This window comes from Lepidochelys kempii, chromosome 7 (assembly GCF_965140265.1).
Source record: "Lepidochelys kempii isolate rLepKem1 chromosome 7, rLepKem1.hap2, whole genome shotgun sequence".
Taxonomy (NCBI): domain Eukaryota; kingdom Metazoa; phylum Chordata; order Testudines; family Cheloniidae; genus Lepidochelys; species Lepidochelys kempii.
Window position 1 is genome coordinate 50462342 of NC_133262.1, and position 19142 is coordinate 50481483.

The 19142-nt window shown below is 46.5% G+C and overlaps 1 protein-coding gene across 4 annotated transcripts in view; it reads left to right on the forward strand.

Moving 5' to 3' along the window:
* Positions 1-19142, forward strand: part of BSN (bassoon presynaptic cytomatrix protein) — a 465957-nt gene that overhangs the window by 328567 nt on the left and 118248 nt on the right. The window contains exon 1 of one of the 4 annotated variants that reach the window (XM_073352636.1): positions 11594-11630. The exons of the other annotated variants lie outside the window; for them this stretch is intronic. The gene's annotated coding sequence lies outside the window, so the exon portion shown is untranslated. Of the gene's footprint in view, positions 1-11593; positions 11631-19142 lie in introns of those variants that run through there. 4 annotated transcript variants of the gene reach the window in all.

Here is a 19142-nt window from a genome sequence, read left to right on the forward strand (position 1 = left end):
AGTCTCTCTCCCCTGCTGGGACATGGTCTCCTTTACTTCAGTTCTCTGATCTTTCAAGTCTCATAGATTCATAGATATTTAGGTCAGAAGGGACCATTATGATCATCTAGTCTGACCCCCTGCACAACGCAGGCCACAGAATTTCACCCACCACTCCTGCAAAAAACCTCACATCTATATCTGTGCTATTGAAGTCCTCAAATTGTAGTTTAAAGACTTCAAGGAGCAGAGAATCCTCCAGCAAGTGACCCATGCCCCATGCTACAGAGGAAGGCGAAAAACCCCCAGGGCCTCTTCCAATCTGCCTTGGAGGAAAATTCCTTCCTGACCCCAAATATGGCAATCAGCTAAACCCTGAGCATATGGGCAAGATTCATCAGCCAGATACTACAGAAAATTCTTTCCTGGGTAACTCGGATCCCACCCCATCTAATATCCCATCACAGGCCATTGGGCCTATTTACCATGAATATTTAATTACCAAAACCATGTTATCCCATCATACCATCTCCTCCATAAACTTATCGAGTTTAATCTTAAAGCCAGATAGATCTTTTGTCCCCACTGCTTCCCTTGGAGGGCTATTCCAAAACTTTACTCCTCTGATGGTTAGAAACCTTCGTCTAATTTCTAGTCTAAATTTCCTGGTGGCCAGTTTATATCCATTTGTTCTTGTGTCCACATTGGTACTGAACTTAAATAATTCCTCTCCCTCTCCAGTATTTATCCCTCTGATATATTTATAGAGAGCAATCATATCTCCCCTCAGCCTTCTTTTGGTTAGGCTAAACAAGCCAAGCTCCTTGAGTCTCCTTTCATAAGACAAGTTTTCCATTCCTTGGATCATCCTAATAGCCCTTCTCGATGCCTGTTCCAGTTTGAATTCATCCTTCTTAAACATGGGAGACCAGAACTGCACACAGTATTCCAGGTGAGGTCTCACCAGTGCCTTGTATAACGGTACTAAAACCTCCTTATCCCTACTGGAAATACCTCTCCTGATGCATCCCAAGACCACATTAGCTTTTTTCATGGCCATATCACATTGGCAGCTCATAGTCATCCTATGATCAACCAATACTCCAAGGTCCTTTTCCTCCTCCGTTATTTCTAATTGATGTGTCCCTAGCTTATAACTAAAATTCTTGTTATTAATCCCTAAATGCATGACCTTACACTTCTCACTATTAAAGTTCATCCTATTAATATTACTCCAGTTTACAAGAAGAAAAGGAGTACTTGTGGCACCTTAGAGACTAACCAGTCTCTAGGTGCCACAAGTACTCCTTTTCTTTTTGCGAATACAGACTAACACGGCTGTTACTCTGAAATCAGTTTACAAGGTCATCCAGATCCTCCTGTAGGATATCCCTGTCCTTCTCTAAATTGGCACTACCTCCTAGCTTTGTATGATCCGCAAACTTTATTAGCACACTCCCACTTTTTGTGCTGAGGTCAGTAATAAAAAGATTAAATAAGATTGGTCCCAAAACCAATCCTTGAGGAACTCCACTGGTAACCTCCCTCCAGCCTGACAGTTCACCTTTCAGTAGGACCCATTGTAGTCTCCCCTTTAACGAATTCCTTATCCACCTTTCAATTTTTCTATTGATCCCCATCTTATCCAATTTAACTAATAATTCCCCATGTGGCACGGTATCAAATGCCTTACTGAAATCCAGGTAAATTAGATCCACTGCATTTCCTTTGTCTAAAAAATCTGTTACTTTCCCAAAGAAGGAGATCAGGTTGGTTTGGCACAATCTACCTTTTGTAAAACCATGTTGTATTTTGTCCCATTTACCATTGACTTCAATGTCCTTAACTACCTTCTCCTTCAAAATTTTTTCCAAGACCTTGCATACTACAGATGTCAAACTAACAGGCCTGTAGTTACCCGGATCACTTTTTTTCCCCTTTCTTAAAAATAGGAGCTATGTTAGCAATTCTCCAATCATACGGTATAACCCCTGAGTTTACAGATTCATTAAAAATTCTTGCTAATGGGCTTGCAATTTCGTGTGCCAATTCCTTTAATATTCTTGGATGAAGATTATCTGGGCCCCCCAATTTAGTCCCATTAAACTGTTTGAGTTTCGTTTCTACCTCAAATATGGTAATGTCTACCTCCATATCCTCATTCCCATTTGTCATGCTACCATTATCCCCAAGATCCTCTTTAGTCTTATTAAAGACTGAGGCAAAGTATTTGTTTAGATATTGGGCCATGCCTAGATTATCCTTAACCTCTACTCCATCCTCAGTGTTTAGCGGTCCCATTTCTTCTTTCTTTTTCTTCTTATTTATATGGCTATAGAACCTTTTACTATTGGTTGTAATTCCCTTTGCAAGGTCCAACTCACTTGACTTTTAGCCTGTCTCACTTTATCCCTACATGTTCTGACCTCAATAAGGTAGCTTTCCTTGCTGGTCCCTCCCTTCTTCCACTCCCTGTATGCTTTCTGCTTTTTCTTAATCACCTCTCTGAGATGCTTGCTCATCCAGCTTGGTCTACAGCTCCTGCCTATGAATTTTTTCCCCTTTCTTGGGATGCAGGCTTCTGATAGCTTCTGCAGCTTTGATTTAAAATAATCCCAGGCCTTCACACCTCCAAGCTCCAGTCCTCTCTCCTTCCTCCTTCTCCCTGACTGCCTGAAGCAGAGGATTTTATTAGGTTCCTGACAGGGCCTTAATTGACTGCAGGTACTCCAGTTAACCTGTAGCCACCCTCCCTAGTCTACAGGGAACCACGCCTTAATTAGCCTTGGGCTTATATATTTCCCCTCTAGCACTCTACCACTGCTCCCTGGCCCTCCTGTATCACATATCATCCTTCCCTCCTCCCCTGGCCCCGCTCAACACCATGGGGTTGAGCTACTTGGGACGAGAGACAGTGTGGTGGTGACGGGCTGTCTGCATTGCTGTGTTGGCTTCCGGCTCTATGCTATATCCAGAAGTGGAAAGGCTGTAGGGATAGAAACCATCTAGTCACTCGTGCATTCCTCTCCTTGTTTGTGTGCATCCATTGCAGTGGGGCGTGGTCTGTCACAAGGGTGAACCGCCGCCCAAGCAGGTAGTATCATAGAATCTCCATGGCCCATTTAACTGCTAGGCATTCCTTTTCCACTACGGCCTGGGCAGGAGCTTTCAGCTAAGGTAAAGGATTGGGTGCTCCTCATCCCCCACCATCTGTGAAAGGACGGCCCCAAGTCCTACCTCCGAGGCATCTGTTTGTAGGATGCATTCCTTTTTGAAATCTGGGGCTATGGGCACTGGGTGGCTGTAAAGGGCCGTCCTTAGGTCTGGGAAAGCTTCTTCTGCCACCTCGGTCCACTTAACTGTCTCTGGGCCCCGAGCTCTTATCAGGTCTGTCAGAGACCGTCAGGGTTCCCTCCCCACTCTGAACTCTAGGGTACAGATGTACGGACCCGCATGAAAGACCCCCTAAGCTTATTTTTACCAGCTTAGGTTAAAATTTTCCCCAGGGCACAAACTTTGCCTTGTCTTTGAACAGTATGCTGCCACCACCAATGACAAAGAACAGGGAAAGGACCACTTGGAGTTCCTATTTCCCCAAAATATCCCCCCAAACCCTTACACCCCCTTTCCTGGGGAGGCTTGAGAATAAACAAGATGAGCACAGACCAGCCTTGGATTGTTAACACCCAAAAAACCCAATCAGAGTCTTAAAAAACAGAACTTTATTTGAAGAACAAAAAAAATATAAGAGAACAACTCTGTAAAATCAGAATGGAAGATAATCTTACAGGCAGTCAGATTCAAAACATAGAGAATCCCTCTAGGCAAAACCTTAAATTACAAAAAGACACAAAAAACAGGAATACACATTTCCTCCAGCACCGCAAATTTCACAAACCAAAACAAAGAAAACTTAACGCATTTTCTAGCTAGCTTACTTACTAACTTTACAGGAGTTGGAGGGCTTGCATCCTTGATCTGTTCCCAGCAAAGGTATCACACAGACAGACAAAAGCCTTTTCCCCCCCTCCAGATTTGAAAGTATCCTGTCCCCTCATTGGTCATTTTGGGTCAGGTGCCAGCCAGGTTACCTTAGCTTCTTAACCCTTTACAGGTAAAAGGACTTTGCCTCTGGCCAAGAGGGATTTTATAGCACTGTATACAGAAAGGTGGTTACCCTTCCCTTTATATTTATGACAGAGGCGCTGCCCTTGTGGTGAAGTGAGGGATGAACCAGCGATAGTACCCCACTATCCCTAAGAATGCTCGGACTTGCTTCTTGCGGATCGGGCGAGGCCATTCCTGTATTGCCTTCACTTTGTTCCATTGGGGCTTCACCAGGCCCCTTCCGACTACATACCCAAGGTATCTGGCCTCGGCTAATTCTATTGCATGTTTGGATGGGTTAGCAGTGAGGCCAGCCTGTCTAAGAGCATCCAGTACCGCTTCCACTTTCCGCAGGTGCGTCTGCCAGTCAGGGCTATGGATTACCACATCATCTAAATAGGCGGCAGCACACTTGGCATGGGATCGAAGTTCATCAATCGTTGGAAAGTCACGGGGGCGCCATGGAGCCCAAAAGGGAGGACAGTATATTGGAAAAGGCCATCGGGTGTAGAGAAAGTGGTTTTTCCTTGGTGTCCTCAGCCAGGGGGATCTGCCAGTAGCCTTTCGTCAAGTCCAAGGTGGTCCAAGTATTGGGCCTTGCCTAACTGATCCACCAGCTCATCAATACATGGTATTGAGTAGGCAGAAAATTGGGATACCTCATTTAACTTTCAGAAGACATTACAAAACCTCCGGCTGCCATCAGGCTTGGGGACCAAGACAATAGGGCTGGTCCACTGGCTGTGTGAGTCCTCAATCTCCCCAAGTTCCAGCATCTTCTTTACTTCTGCCCTAATTTCTTCTCTTTTTGCCTCTGGTATGCGATATGGTTTTATCGTCACCCTTGCTCTGGGACAGGTGACAATCTGGTGTTGGATCAATGTCATACGGCCTGGTTGTGTGGAGAACACGTCTTGGTTCCACCGGATCATTTCAGTGACCTCTGTTTGTTGTTCTGGGGCTAATTCGGGATATATCTTTACCTGCTCTTGTGGGCCATCTGCCTGGAATGGAGCCGGCAGGACAGCCAGGCACGTCTCCCGATCAAGCCAGGGTTTCAGTAAGTTGATGTGGTATATCTGCTCTGGCCTTTGGCAGTCTGGCTGCTTCACCTTATAATTCACCTCCCCAACGGCTTCCACGGTCTCATAGGGTCCATGTCAACTGGCCAGGAGCTTACTTTCTGTTGTTGGTACCAGCACCAGCACCTGTTCTCGTGGTTGAAATTTCCGTGTTTTTGCCCAACAATTGTAGTAGGTTTGTTGGGTCTCTTGCGCTTTCTCCAAATGCTCTCATACTACAGGGGTCACTTGGGCTATTCATTTTCTCATCTGGGCTACGTGTGCCATGACATTCTTCCCCGGGTTGGGTTGTTCCTCCCATTCCTCCTTCATGATGTCTAATATGCCACGTGGGTGGTATCCATACAGTAGCTCGAAGGGGAACAATTCCGTAGATGCTTGGGGAACTTCTCATATTGCAAACATCAGGTATGGGAGGAGGGTATCCCAGTCTTTTCCATCTTGTGCCACCACTTTTTGGATCATGCTCTTGAGAGTTTGGTTAAATCGCTCAACCAGACCATCTGTTTGGGGATGGTAGACTGAGGTCCGCAAGGATTGGATGTGGAGCAAGGTACATAAGTCTTTCATCACTCTCGACATGAAGGGAGTCCCTTGGTCTGTCAGGATCTCCTTAGGGATGCCTACCCTAGCAAAAACCTGCACCAGTTCTTTTGCAATCGCCCTGGACGTGGGGTTTCTTAAAGGAATGGCTTCGGGGTACCATGTAGCGTAGTCCAGGATGACAAGTATGCTTTGGTGGCCCCGGGCCATTCTTTCTAATGGACCCACTAGATCCATTGCTATCCTTTCAAAAGGAACTTCAATTATAGGCAAGGGTACCAACGGGGCCCTTAACTGAGATCAGGGGCTATGCAGCTGGCACTCTGGGTAGGAGGTGCAATAGCACTGGACTTCTGCCCATACCCCCAGCCAGTAGAACCTCCTTAGGATTCTATCCATGGTCTTGTCTGCTCCTAAATGTCCCCCAAACAGATGATTGTGAGCTAACTCTAATACAGCCCTAGTGTGCTTCCATGGCACCAAGAGCTGTTCTACTACTTTCCCCCATATTGGCACTACCCGGTACAACAGATCCTGCTTGATAATATAGTATGGCCCTGGGCCTTTAGTTTTCCCTTCTACTGGCATGCTATTTACCTCTATTACCTCCTCCCTCATGTTTGCATACAGTGGGTCATCAGCTTGGTCCTGCCCAAAACACTGATGTGCGGGACCAATCTGGCCTGATTCTATTGGAATGGGCTCCCCGCCTTCTCTTGAGGTGCTTCTGCTCGTGTTGGGGGCTGTCTCTGGGTCTCCACGGGGCCTCCTCCCAACCAGTGCAGCTCTCTGGTTTGCCACCAAAATCCTGGTTCCTAATCTTTTGTCTGCCCTCCTTTCCCGTCTGGATTTCCGGGATTTCCCGCAGGGTGAAAATAACTCTGGGGAAAACCCAGCAAAAATAGTAGGGCCATCCATGGGCACCTCAAACTCTGTTCGTGGTTTACTTCCCTCCCCTAATTTGATGGGGGGGAGTAAGCTCTTGAACCCAGGAAAGTCCCTGACAATTAAAGACCGGATAGGGGAGCTTGGGAACCACCACTGCAGTCATCTTGGTAGTGTTTCCCTGGATCTCAATCTGTATTGGAATTGTGGGGTACAAATTTACTGTGCTGTGGACACATGTCACTCCGGTGCTCTTGGCCCGGCTCAGTTGGTCTTGCCCACTAACTTCCCTGAGACCAATGTGACAGCACTCCCAGAGTCCACGAAAGCTATGGTCTGGATGCCGTTCATCTTTACTGGCCTGATGTGGGGCCGTCGTGACCCCCACCAAGCTGATTAGGCTACATTGGTCCCCATAATCCCCCAGATTACATTGCATGGGCTCCTCCCTGTTGGGCCACTGGGCTGCTATATGCCCCAACTCCCCACAGCGATATCTCATTCCAGAGGTTGCCCTCTGTCTTGGGCCCCCTGACTCGCTCCCCCAACCCTCTCCCCCCAGACCCCCAGGTCCTTTTGGGGGCCTCAGGCTGCTCCTTGGTGCCTGTTCTTCCAGCTATGGCTTTCCTGGAGTTCTCAATGACCCAGGGCCTCGGGGTCGGGACTGGTTTCCTGAAACGCCATGTTCCACTTCCTGGGGTTTTGAACACTTCACGGGCTGCCAGTTGTCTCTCAACAAGGGTGACCAGTTCGTCATAGGTGGAGAGGTCTTTCTGGCCTACCCAGTCTTGGAGGCCTGAGGGTAGTCCCCTCATATAGTGGTTCAGCACCAGGAGCTCCATCATTTTCTCCATGCTGAGAGCCTCCGGCGTAACCACTTCAGGGCTAACTGAATTAGGTCAAATAGTTGTGATCGTGGGGTCTTGTCTTCACAGTACTGCCATTCATGGAACCTCCGGGCTCGCAAGGTCGTCATTACCTCTGCCCTGGCCAGGATCTCCACCTTCAGTCAGGGGTAATCTGCCACCTCCTCTGCAGTCATATCATAGTAGGCCTTCTGGGCCTCCCCGCACAAAAATGGGGCAAGGATGCCTGACCACTGGTCTCGGATCCAGTCCTCCTGCAGGGCTGTCCTCTCGAAGGCCAGGAGGTATGCCTCCATATCATCCTCCCAGGTCATTTTCTGCAGATAGTAGCTGGCCTGTATGGTCCATGTCCCGTCATACCCGCAGCTCAGCTCCGTAAGGGCCTTCACCTGGTTCACTAGTTCCTGCAGCATGGCCCTATCTTGGGTGGCTTGGGTCATCAGCAGGTGATTGAACTCTTGCTGCAGCCGCATGGCCTCTTGTTGGGCAGGTGCCTGGACCCGGGTAGCCTCCTGCTGGGTGGCAGTGGTTTGCACCAGTGCTTTGACCAGGTCCTCCATCTTGGGGCAGGGTGGTTGTGACCCACCCTGGATTATGTTCACGGCGCAGCAATCCCACTCTTGATACCACGTGTGACAAGATGGCTGATGTTAGTATGGTGAGTCCTGTGCTTTTCTTGGCAGGGGGCTAAGATGCCACCCCTTTCCCCTGCTCTTGGGCCGCTGAGGTCCCCACTAGTGGCCTGGGAAGATGGTAGAGGAGGGAAGTGGGGGAGGGGTCTGGGTATGCTCCTCAATCTGAGCCCCAGCCCTTCTCAACCCCTGCAGGTTCTTACCCTCTTCCCCCTTGGGTGGGGTACATACCTTCAGTCCTTAGACGCTGTGGAAGGGAGTCTCCCTCCCCTTACTTCAGTTCTCTGAGCTTTCAAGTCTCACAGCACACCTCCAAGCTCCAATCCTCTCTCCTTCCTCTTTCTCCCTGACTGCCTGAAGCAGAGGATTTTATTAGGTTCCTGACAGGGCCTTAATTGACTGCAGGTGCTCCAATTAACCTGTAGCCACCCTCCCTAGTCTACAGGGAACCACGCCTTAATTAGCCTTGGGCTTATATATTTCCCCTTTAGCACTCTACCACTGCTCCCTGGCTGTCCTGTATCACACAACATTGAATTTTATCTGCCATTTTGTTGCCCAGTCACCCAGTTTAGTGAGATCCTTTTGCAACTCTTGCAGTCTGTTTTGGACTTAACTATCTTGAGTAATTTTTAGGGCTGTCGATTAATCACAGTTAATTCACAGGATTAACCCAAAAAATTAATCACACTGTTAAACAATAGAATACCAATGGAAATGTTTTAAATATTTTGGATGCTTTTCTACATTTTCAAATATAATGATTTCTATTACAACACAATACAAAGTGTACAATGCTCACTTTATATTACTGTATTTGATTACAAATATTTGCACTGTAAAATGATAAACAAAAGAAATAGTATTTTTCAATTTACCTCATGCAAGTACTGTAGTGCAATCTCTTTATCATAGAATCAAAGAAGATTAGGGTTGGAAGAGACCTCAGGAGGTCATCTAGTCCAACCACCTGCTCAAAGCAGGACCAATCCCCAACTAAATCATCCCAGCCAGGGCTCTGTCAAGCTGGGCCTTAAAAACCTCTAGGAAAGGAGATTCCACCACCTCCCAAGGTAACCCATTCCACTGCTTCACCACCCTCCTAGTGAAATAGTGTTTCCTAATATCCAACCTAGACCTCCCCCACTGCAAGACCATTGCTCCTTGTTCTGACATCTGACATCACTGAAAACAGCCTAGCTCCATCCTCTTTGGAACCCCCCTTCAGGTAGTTGAAGGCTGCTATCAAATCCCGCCTCACTCTTCTCTTCTGCAGACTAAACAAGCCCAGTTCCCTCAGCCTTTCCTCATAAATCATGTGCCCCGGCCCCCTAATCATTTTCGTTGCCCTCCACTGGACTCTCTCCAATTTGTCCTCATCCTTTCTGTAGTGGGGGGCCCAAAACTGGACACAGTACTCTAGATGTGGCCTCACTAGTGCTGAATAGAGGGGAATAATCACTTCCCTCGATCTGCTGACAATGCTCCTACTAATGCAGTCCAGTATGCTATTAGCCTTCTTGGCAACAAGGGCACACTGCTGACTCATATCCAGCTTCTCATCCATTGTAATCCCCAGGTCCTTTTCTGCAGAGCTGCTGCTTAGCCACTCGGTCCCCAGCCGCTAGCGGTGCATGGGATTCTTCCGTCCTAAGTGCAGGACTCTGCATTTGTCCTTGTTGAACCTCATCAGATTTCTTTTGGCCCAATGCTCCAATTTGTCTGGACCTTATCCCTATCCTCTAGCATATCTACCTCTCCCGCCAGTTTAGTGTTATCTGCAAACTTGCTGAGGATGCAATCTATCCCATCATCCAGAACATTAATAAAGATGTTGAACGAAACCAGCCCCAGTACTGACTCCTGGGGCACTCCACTTGATGCTGCCAACTAGACATCAAGCCATTGATCACTACCCATTGATCCGACAATCTAGCCAGATTTTTTTTGTTACATAACTTCACTCAAAAACAAAACAATGTAAAACTACAGGTCCACTCAGTCTTACACTTTGTTCAGCCAATCACTAAGACAAACAAGTTTGTTTACATTTACGGGAGATAAATTTCTTATTTACAATCCTTCTTATTTACAATGTCACCTGCAAGTGAGAACAGGCATTGGCATGGCACTTTTGTAGCCAGCGTTGCAATGTATTTACATGCCAGATATGCCAAACATCCGTATGCCCCTTCATGCTTCAGCCACCATTCCAGAGGACATGCTTCCATGCAGATGATGTTTGTTAAAAAAAGTGTTAATTAAATTTGTGACTGAACTCCTTGGGGGAGAATTGTATGACTCCTGTTCTGTTTTTCCTGCATTCTGCCATATATTTCATGTTATAGAAGTCTCGGATGATGACCCAGCACATGTTTATTTGAAAAAAACTTTCACTGCAGACTTGACAAAATGCAAAGAAGGTACCAATGTGAGATTTCTAAAAATAGCTACAGCACTTGACCCAAGGTTTAAGAATCTAAAGTGCCATCCAAAATCTGAGAGGGATGAGGTGTGGAGCATACTTTCAGAAGTCTTAAAAGAGCAACAGTCCAATTCGGAAACTACAGAACATGACCCACCAAGAAAGAAAATCAACCTTCTGCTGGTGTCATCTGACTCAGATGATGAAAATGAACATGTGTTAGTCCGTGCTGCTTTGGATCATTATCGAGCAGAACCCATCATCAGCATGGATGCATGTCCTCTGGAATGGTGGTTGAAGCATGAAGGGACATATGAATCTTCAGCACATCTGGCACATAAATATCTTGTGATGCCAGTTACAACAGTGCCATGCACCTGTTCTCACTTTCAGGAGATATAAACAAGAAGCGAGCAGCATTATCTCCTGCAAATTGTAACCAAACATGTTTGTCTGGGCAATTGGCTGAAGTAGGACTGAGTGGACTTGTAGACTCTAAAGTTGTACATTATTTTGTTTTTAAATGCAGTTATTTTTTGTACGTAATTCTACATTTGAAAGTTCAACTTTCATGATAAAGAGACTGCACTACAGCACTTGTATTAGGTGAATTGAAAAATACAATTTCTTTTGTATTTTACAGTGCAAATATTTGTAATAAAAATAAAGTGAGCACTATACACTTTGCATTCTGTGTTGAAACTGAAATCAATATATTTGAAAATGAAGAAAACATCCAAAAATATTTTTAAATATGCTATTCTATTATTAACAGCGTGATTAAACGCATGATTAATCAAGAGTTTTTTTAATCGCTTGAGAGCCCTAGTAACTTTGTTTTGTCTGCAAATTTTGTCCCCCTTCTCACATACAGATCCTTGGGGTATCTCACTATTTACCCTCTCCAATGTGAAAACTGAGGATTTGGTTCTAACCTTTGTTTCCTATTTTAACCAGTTACTGATCCCTCTTATCCCATGACTGCTACTTTGTTTAAGAGACTTTGGTGAGGGACTTCGTCAAAGGCTTTCTGAAAGTCCAACTACACTATATCCACTGGATCACCATTGTCTACGTGCTTGTTCACACCTCCAAGAATTCTAATAGATTGGTGAGGCATGATTTCCCTTTACAAAATCCAAGCTGACTCTTTCCCAACAAATCGTGTTCATCTATGTATCTGATAATTCTGTTCTTTAAGAACATAAGAACGGGTCAGACCAAAGGTGCCCCAATGCCAAGTGCCCCAGAGGGAAGTAACGGAGCAGGTAATCATTAAGCAATCCATCCCCTGTTGCTCATTCCCAGCTTCTGACAAACAGAGGCTAGGGACACTATCCCTGCCTATCCTGGCTAATAGCCATTGATGGACCTGTCCTCCATGAATTTATCTAGTTCTTTTTTGAACCCTATTATAGTCTTGGCCTTCACAATGTCCTCTGGCAAAAGAGTTCCATGGGATGACAGTGCATTGTGTGAAGAAATACTTCCTTTTGTTTGTTTTAAACCTGCTTTACTATAGTTTCAACCAATTTGCTTGGTTGAAGTTCGGCTTACCAGTCTGTAATTGCCAGGATCACCTCTGGAGCTTTTCTTAAAAATAGAAGTTACATTAGCTGCCCTCCAGTCATCTGGTTTTAGAGGCTGATCTAAGCGATAGGTTACGTACCACAGTTAATAGTTCTGCAATTTCATATTTGAGTTCCTTGAGAACTCTTGCGTGAATACCATCTGATCCTGGTGACTTCTTACTGTTTAATTTATCACTTTTAGGGCCGTCAATTAATTGCAGTTAACTCACATGATTAACTCAAAAAAAGTAATCGCAATTAAAAAATGAATTGTGATTAATCACAGTTTTAATCACACTGGTAAACAGCAGAATACCACATGAAAATTATTAAATATTTAATAATGATTATTAAATATCCCTAATAGTCACTTAAAATCTACTTTTTTCTAGTTAATAAACTTGATTTATTGCTTCATTTTGATTGACGTGTTTGGGAAACCTCTACTTGAGATAACAAATGCTGGTACATAATCATTCCGACTGTTGGAATGACAGACTGTCTATGAGCTTATATGGTCCAGGGGTCTACTGAGCGGTATAAGATGTAAATTTCTGGGGTGTCAGGCTGGGACTGGGGATATGTGGATGTCACCCTGTGTGTAATTCATGGGTGGCTGAGACAGCATTCATGTAGTCAGCTGGGAATGATTTTACATGCTAGTGTCTGTTCACAGCAAAGCAGAGTAAGAGGCACCCCAGGCTGTAGGGTTGAGGGCACACAGCAGTTCAGCAGTCCAGATTGTACCTCAGCAATCAGGAGTAATGGAGGCCCGACCTCCATGTCAGCCCTCCCATGCCAGAGCAATCAGGGATAAGGCAGATCAGCTGCTCACAACTCATTGTATACATACTATTGCTGAAATCTCTCTCCTCCTTGCCCTTCCATCTAGTTTCTGTGCCGGGGTGTGATAGAGTCATGTGCAATGGCAGTGTGCTTTTACTGCACCTTATTAAGCCAAATACAGTGTGTTTTGCAGTTGTTTGGGGGACTCCTGTATACTCCTGTATACAATGCCTTCTGTTCTTGTTGCCCTGTAATGCATTCTGCATAACAGATTCTGTCTTGTGCTAGCAAAGAGAAATATGTTCACTATGTGGTTGTTTCTCTGCTAGCTGGTACCTTGTAATGCAATGATTAGTGCCTCCTATCACCTTACAATGCTGCCTGTGCTCTGTGTCAGTGCTGTCACACCAGGTTCTTCTTGAACAGACTCTCAGCTCACATGGGGAACCGTGGTTCAGACAAATATCCACTAGGAACAGTCTGGGGAGTCTGTTCAGTGCCCTTATCGAGACCTGATCCCAGTCCCCAGGGAGGAAAGACAGGTGCACTGACTCTGTCCACCACCAAATCCTAGGTCTGCATTGTAACTGAGCTTATTGGCTCCATGAATGTATGCCGGAGGGACCTGGCTTTCCTTGGGCATATCCAATCGGGGTAAATACAAGTGAGCCACAGATTGCTCCCAGAAATGGCCTCTCCCTGCTCTTACCACATTCTGCCCTGTCAGCCAAGGGCTCTGCAACCCTTCATCTTCCGCCTTTGGAGTCCTGCTGATTAGAGATTAGCCTTGAAAGTCTCCTGGGAGCTATCTGTTGCTAACTTGAATGAAAGCATGGAAACTCCAGGACTGTGCAGCCAGAATCCCAGGCAAACCCTGCGAGCAGTCAGCCACCAAGCGCAAGGCACCTTGCAGGCAGCCAGGCCAGGCAGCATAGCAAACAGATCTCTCTTAGCCACAAGAGTAGAAATAATCCATTCCTCTCCTGTCACATTGGCCATTTCTCCTCTCCTTTGAAGTACTCTGCTGAATTAGAATTAATCAGTTCTCATTTGGACAGATATCAATCCCTGAGGAATAGGAGCTGAATAGAAACCAGTTGCAGTTGAGGGGGAATGGAAGGAATATGGTGTGTGTTGTTTTCTGAGTATGAAACACTGCAGGACACTTACCTGTTTAGCATGTGATGATATCACCTGGGACTTTAACACTTAGATACCATAGTGATGGGTAGATTAAAATAATGCACCCTCCCACCGCATCTCCCTGCGTAATACTGCCTGAAGCAGGCAGAAACTGGTGGAAAAGCCCCATTAATTGACCTATTCAGAGTTCTTTTGCTTGTATAAAAGCATTCCAACACAGATAAACTTGTCATGTGCAGCAATGGCAAGTGAACCGTGCTGGTCTTCCTACAGTGGGCCAGCCAGTACTACGATGGTACCTCTGAGGGATTGTTGCTGGCAGATCTCTAGAGCAGTGCTTGGGGCCAGGTTAGGTTAAGGGTCATTCCTACATATTCTTGGGACTATTCTAGAGACAGTAATTAAATGGCAAAAAACTTACCATGTGAGAGCTCATGTCCTTCCAGAACATCCAGTTCAGCAAAATTCAAACTTCAGAGAACCAGGAAAGGCAGAGGAAAGATGCTCACCCATGTAACATGTGCTCTACCTCAGGAATCATCTGCATGCAGGGCAGCTGTACTGAGTGGTGAAGGCAAGAGTGGGGCAGGTGGGGAGAGGTATGTGTGACATTCCCCTCTGGTGTTATCTGAACCGGTGATCTGTGAGGTCACTCCCATCTTTGACTCTGGGACCCAGCCTTACCCTGCTCTGCTGAGAGAACCCCCCACTCCTGAGCTGTTCACACACAGCCTCTGGCTTGTAAGCTGCTCCCAGCTACTTGCAACCGAATGACACTAGCCAATATCTCCGGTCCCAGACACAACCCTAGGAACCTTTGTCTTGCAGTGTCCAGTTATGCCCGCTGGACACTTATATATATAAGCTTATATAAGTTCGTCAATTTAACAAAGAAATTAATATGTACCAGGCTTGTTATCCCAAAAGGAGTCTCTGACATGCTTCAAACCAAGCGCACTGCTTCAGGTAGAATAAACAAACTTCGGGGAAGGGGTTGGAATGGGGCAGGGAAGGGGTGGGAAGAGGTGGGCCAGGGCGGGGCCTCATGGAAGGGGTGGTGTGGGGGTGGGGCCGGGGGCAGCAATGGGAGGTGTCAGTGATGCGGCCCTCGGGCCAATGCACTAGTCCTCATGTGGCCCTCATGGTCATTTAAGTTTGAGACCCCTGCTCTAAGCCATGAGGATATATTTTTAGCCTCATAACTATATACATGAAATTATAACCTATAACCTTACTATAACATTACTGTAACAATTACTATAACATCACTATAACAATCATGTTCAGTGCATCATGAGCCTTCCGAAAACACCCAACATGACAAATTTTGCATTGGATACCACACAATCATTTTATAAAGATGAACATGAGGGTGTAGGGTGTTCCCCCGAGGTACAGAGCATCACACCTCCCTGCTTAGTTTACTGCAAGAAGGTTAGTCACTGACTAGCTCAAGGCAGTTTGTGTTATAGTTCTCTTGGCATGCAGCCATTAAGCCATGAGGCAGCGTGCCTCAGTTTCTCCATTCACACACAGCAAACCAGGTTTTTTATGGTTACTGTGCTGTGATAAGCTTTAACCCTGTTTACAGGTATTAATTGAAAAGTAGCATTATCACAAGGTTTAACATCCGTGTCAAAATTCTTATCCTCAAAACTTAACATTAATACCAAAATTTGTATCACAGATGGGTGTTTACAAGTATCTTTATGATACCACACCCTCTGTTTAGATAGTATAGTTTGAGGTTAGTTTGTTCATTACCCATGGTGTCCTTTGACTGTCTCCCATGTAATTAGTCACTGGCTTTTCTTTCCCTCCAGTCTTTCCCTTTGGGTGAGCTCTTAATTTAATCATGTTTTTAGAATTTTGGTGCCTCAGGGTCTGGCAAGATAGGTGTTCAGGGGGATCCTGTACATTGGTTTGCCCTTTGGGGAGCAGTCTCCCAACTTCAGGACTGTACATATGCAGAAAGTCCAGCTCCCCTTTTGGGGTTACCCTGTGTTTTCCCCTCCCAGCACTGAGTCCTTCCCTGCCCCCTAGAGGTCTGTGCTCTCTGGACTAGGTGTGTTTACCCTTTGATCAGATTCAGCTTTTCCCAGCAGCTTTCCCATAACTGCTCTCTGTTTCACCGGTCTGGGGGAAAACACCCCCTTCTCTGTTAGTTGGGTCATTTGTATTCTGGCAAACTACCACCTGGCAATTTCCTGCTCCCAACTCCTCTGTTATCACAGGCATTGGAACTGCATCTTATTTAAAGAGACATGATTACTTTTCAAAAATGTATCAGAAATAGCATCCTGAAAAATTGGGACCTGGATTGGGGTACCCTCCACCATCTCTTTCTCTGTCCCTGAGAAGTCAGCTGTGTGACTGCTCCCCTCCAGGAGGTCAGTTACACAGTTCCTTCTCAAAACCTGGGTCACAGACTGAGTGCCTGGGTGCACATATACTGACACTGCCATCTTCCTGGGTATCCTGCCCCAAGTGACCATTGAGGAGACATTCCTGTACCCCCACTATTCCTTCACCAGTTTCCTCCTCTGGGCCACAACCTAAGACACATTTCTCTGTGCTCCCTAGGAAGGGTTCTGTCTCTTGTTCATCTGCAGAACTTTGCCAGCTAACAAATGGGACAGTTTCCTTAATCACTGATAACACCTCTCCTGCCCCAGCACCTGAGGGCACATTGCTTTCTGCTGGAAAGGAACTAGTGTCAACTCCCCACCCGCACTTGGAAGCACCCTGCTTCCCTGTGTTAGAGTCATAGGAATCCTCATCCACCTCAGTAGTTTCTGTGATTCCATGCCCCTTCTCTGGGCTCTCTGGGACACATTTCTCCTTGCTCCCCAGAGTTGGTTTTGCCTTTGGTTCAGTTGCAACCTGCTGGCAGCTAACAACCTGGACAGTTCTCTCCCTGGCAGGCATTACACCCCCATCCCTTCCTGATGTGGTGTTGCCTCCAGCTGCAGTGCAGGAGTTGGTCTCAACCACCCTCCCACCTGGAAGCATGTGGCTTCCCCCAGCTGCAGAAGAATCAAGGAGACTCTCTCCCATTCTCTGAGCAGTTCCTGAGACCTTACCCTTTCCCTCAGGGGTCCCAGCATAAAACTCTCTCCTACTGCAGGCAAAAACTTTACCCTGAGCTACACTGTCAGCAGTGGGGCGGGGTAGGAGGGCAGTCTGCAGCTTACTGCTGTCTTACTGAGGGCTAGGTTGAAATGGTAGCCAGTGAGTATGGAGAGGTTGTTAAATTTCTCCAGTGTGGTTCTGGGCTGGGGTTCTGAGGCAGCGCAGTGTCTGAGGTAGGGCACATTGCACCTTTCCTTTGCACTGAAAAAGCAGAGTGTGAATGAGTGCATTATGGGTGTATGAGGTGCCATTCCACAGGGTGAGTTAAGGCTGTGTGGGCATGTACCTTGACCCCATAGTTCCTGGTCCTCTGAAGTTTGAGTTTTGCTGAAGGACACAAGCAGATCCCAGGAAACCTTAGCCCTGCAGTAGGGGGGTCTTCCCATCTAATTTTCTAAGTTGTTTTAACAGAAACAACAGTGCTGGTATGAGTTGGTGGTCATTGTGGCCTTTGCACATAGCCTTCAGGCCAAATGGACTAACAACCATGGCCTATCCCCTTCTCCCCTCCCCGTCCCTTCCAGTCCAGCCTCCCCTGACCAAGCTAGTTTCTCCAGGGAGGGGGAGTGTCTCTGATGTGGCTATGTGGAAGTGTACACAGGGTGTCCAACTGGACCCAGCCTTGGAATCTGACTTTCTGCAGTCGATGACAGGAGAACCCCAGGGCTCTTTGAAGACCCACCACCATTTTCTGCAAAGGAGCTGTATCCTGTGCACTGCTTGGCCAGCCTGAGTTTCCCTGCACATTCCTCCACCACCACCACCACGTACTCAGCATAGGAAGCTCCAAGAGGTGTAAAGTGGGCTGGCCCATTCATCTACATGTGATGGTCTTAGAATCATAGACTATCATAGAATCATAGAATATCAGGGTTCGAAGGGACCCCAGAAGGTCATCTAGTCCAACCCCCTGCTCAAAGCAGGACCAATTCCCAGTTAAATCATCCCAGCCAGGGCTTTGTCAAGCCTGACCTTAAAAACCTCTAAGGAAGGAGATTCTACCACCTCCCTAGGTAACGCATTCCAGTGTTTCACCACCCTCTTAGTGAAAAAGTTTTTCCTAATATCCAATCTAAACCTCCCCCACTGCAACTTGAGACCATTACTCCTCGTTCTGTCATCTGCTACCATTGAGAACAGTCTAGAGCCATCCTCTTTGGAACCCCCTTTCAGGTAGTTGAAAGCAGCTATCAAATCCCCCCTCATTCTTCTCTTCTGCAGGCTAAACAATCCCAGCTCCCTCAGCCTCTCCTCATAACTCATGTGTTCCAGTCCCCTAATCATTTTTGTTGCCCTTCGCTGGACTCTCTCCAATTTATCCACATCCTTCTTGAAGTGTGGGGCCCAAAACTGGACACAGTACTCCAGATGAGGCCTCACCAATGTCGAATAGAGGGGAACGATCACGTCCCTCGATCTGCTCGCTATGCCCCTACTTATACATCCCAAAATGTCATTGGCCTTCTTGGCAACAAGGGCACACTGCTGACTCATATCCAGCTTCTCGTCCCCTGTAACCCCTAGGTCCTTTTCCGCAGAACTGCTGCCTAACCATTCGGTCCCTAGTCTGTAGCTGTGCATTGGGTTCTTCCGTCCTAAGTGCAGGACCCTGCACTTATCCTTATTGAACCTCATCAGATTTCTTTTGGCCCAATCCTCCAATTTGTCTAGGTCTTTCTGTATCCTATCCCTCCCCTCCAGCGTATCTACCACTCCTCCCAGTTTAGTATCATCCGCAAATTTGCTGAGAGTGCAATCCACACCATCCTCCAGATCATTTATGAAGATATTGAACAAAACCAGCCCCAGGACCAACCCTTGGGGTACTCCACTTGATACCGGCTGCCAACTAGATATGGAGCCATTGATCACTACCCATTGAGCCCGACAATCTAGCCAGCTTTCTACCCACCTTGTAGTGCATTCATCCAGCCCATACTTCCTTAACTTGCTGACAAGAATACTGTGGGAGACCGTGTCAAAAGCTTTGC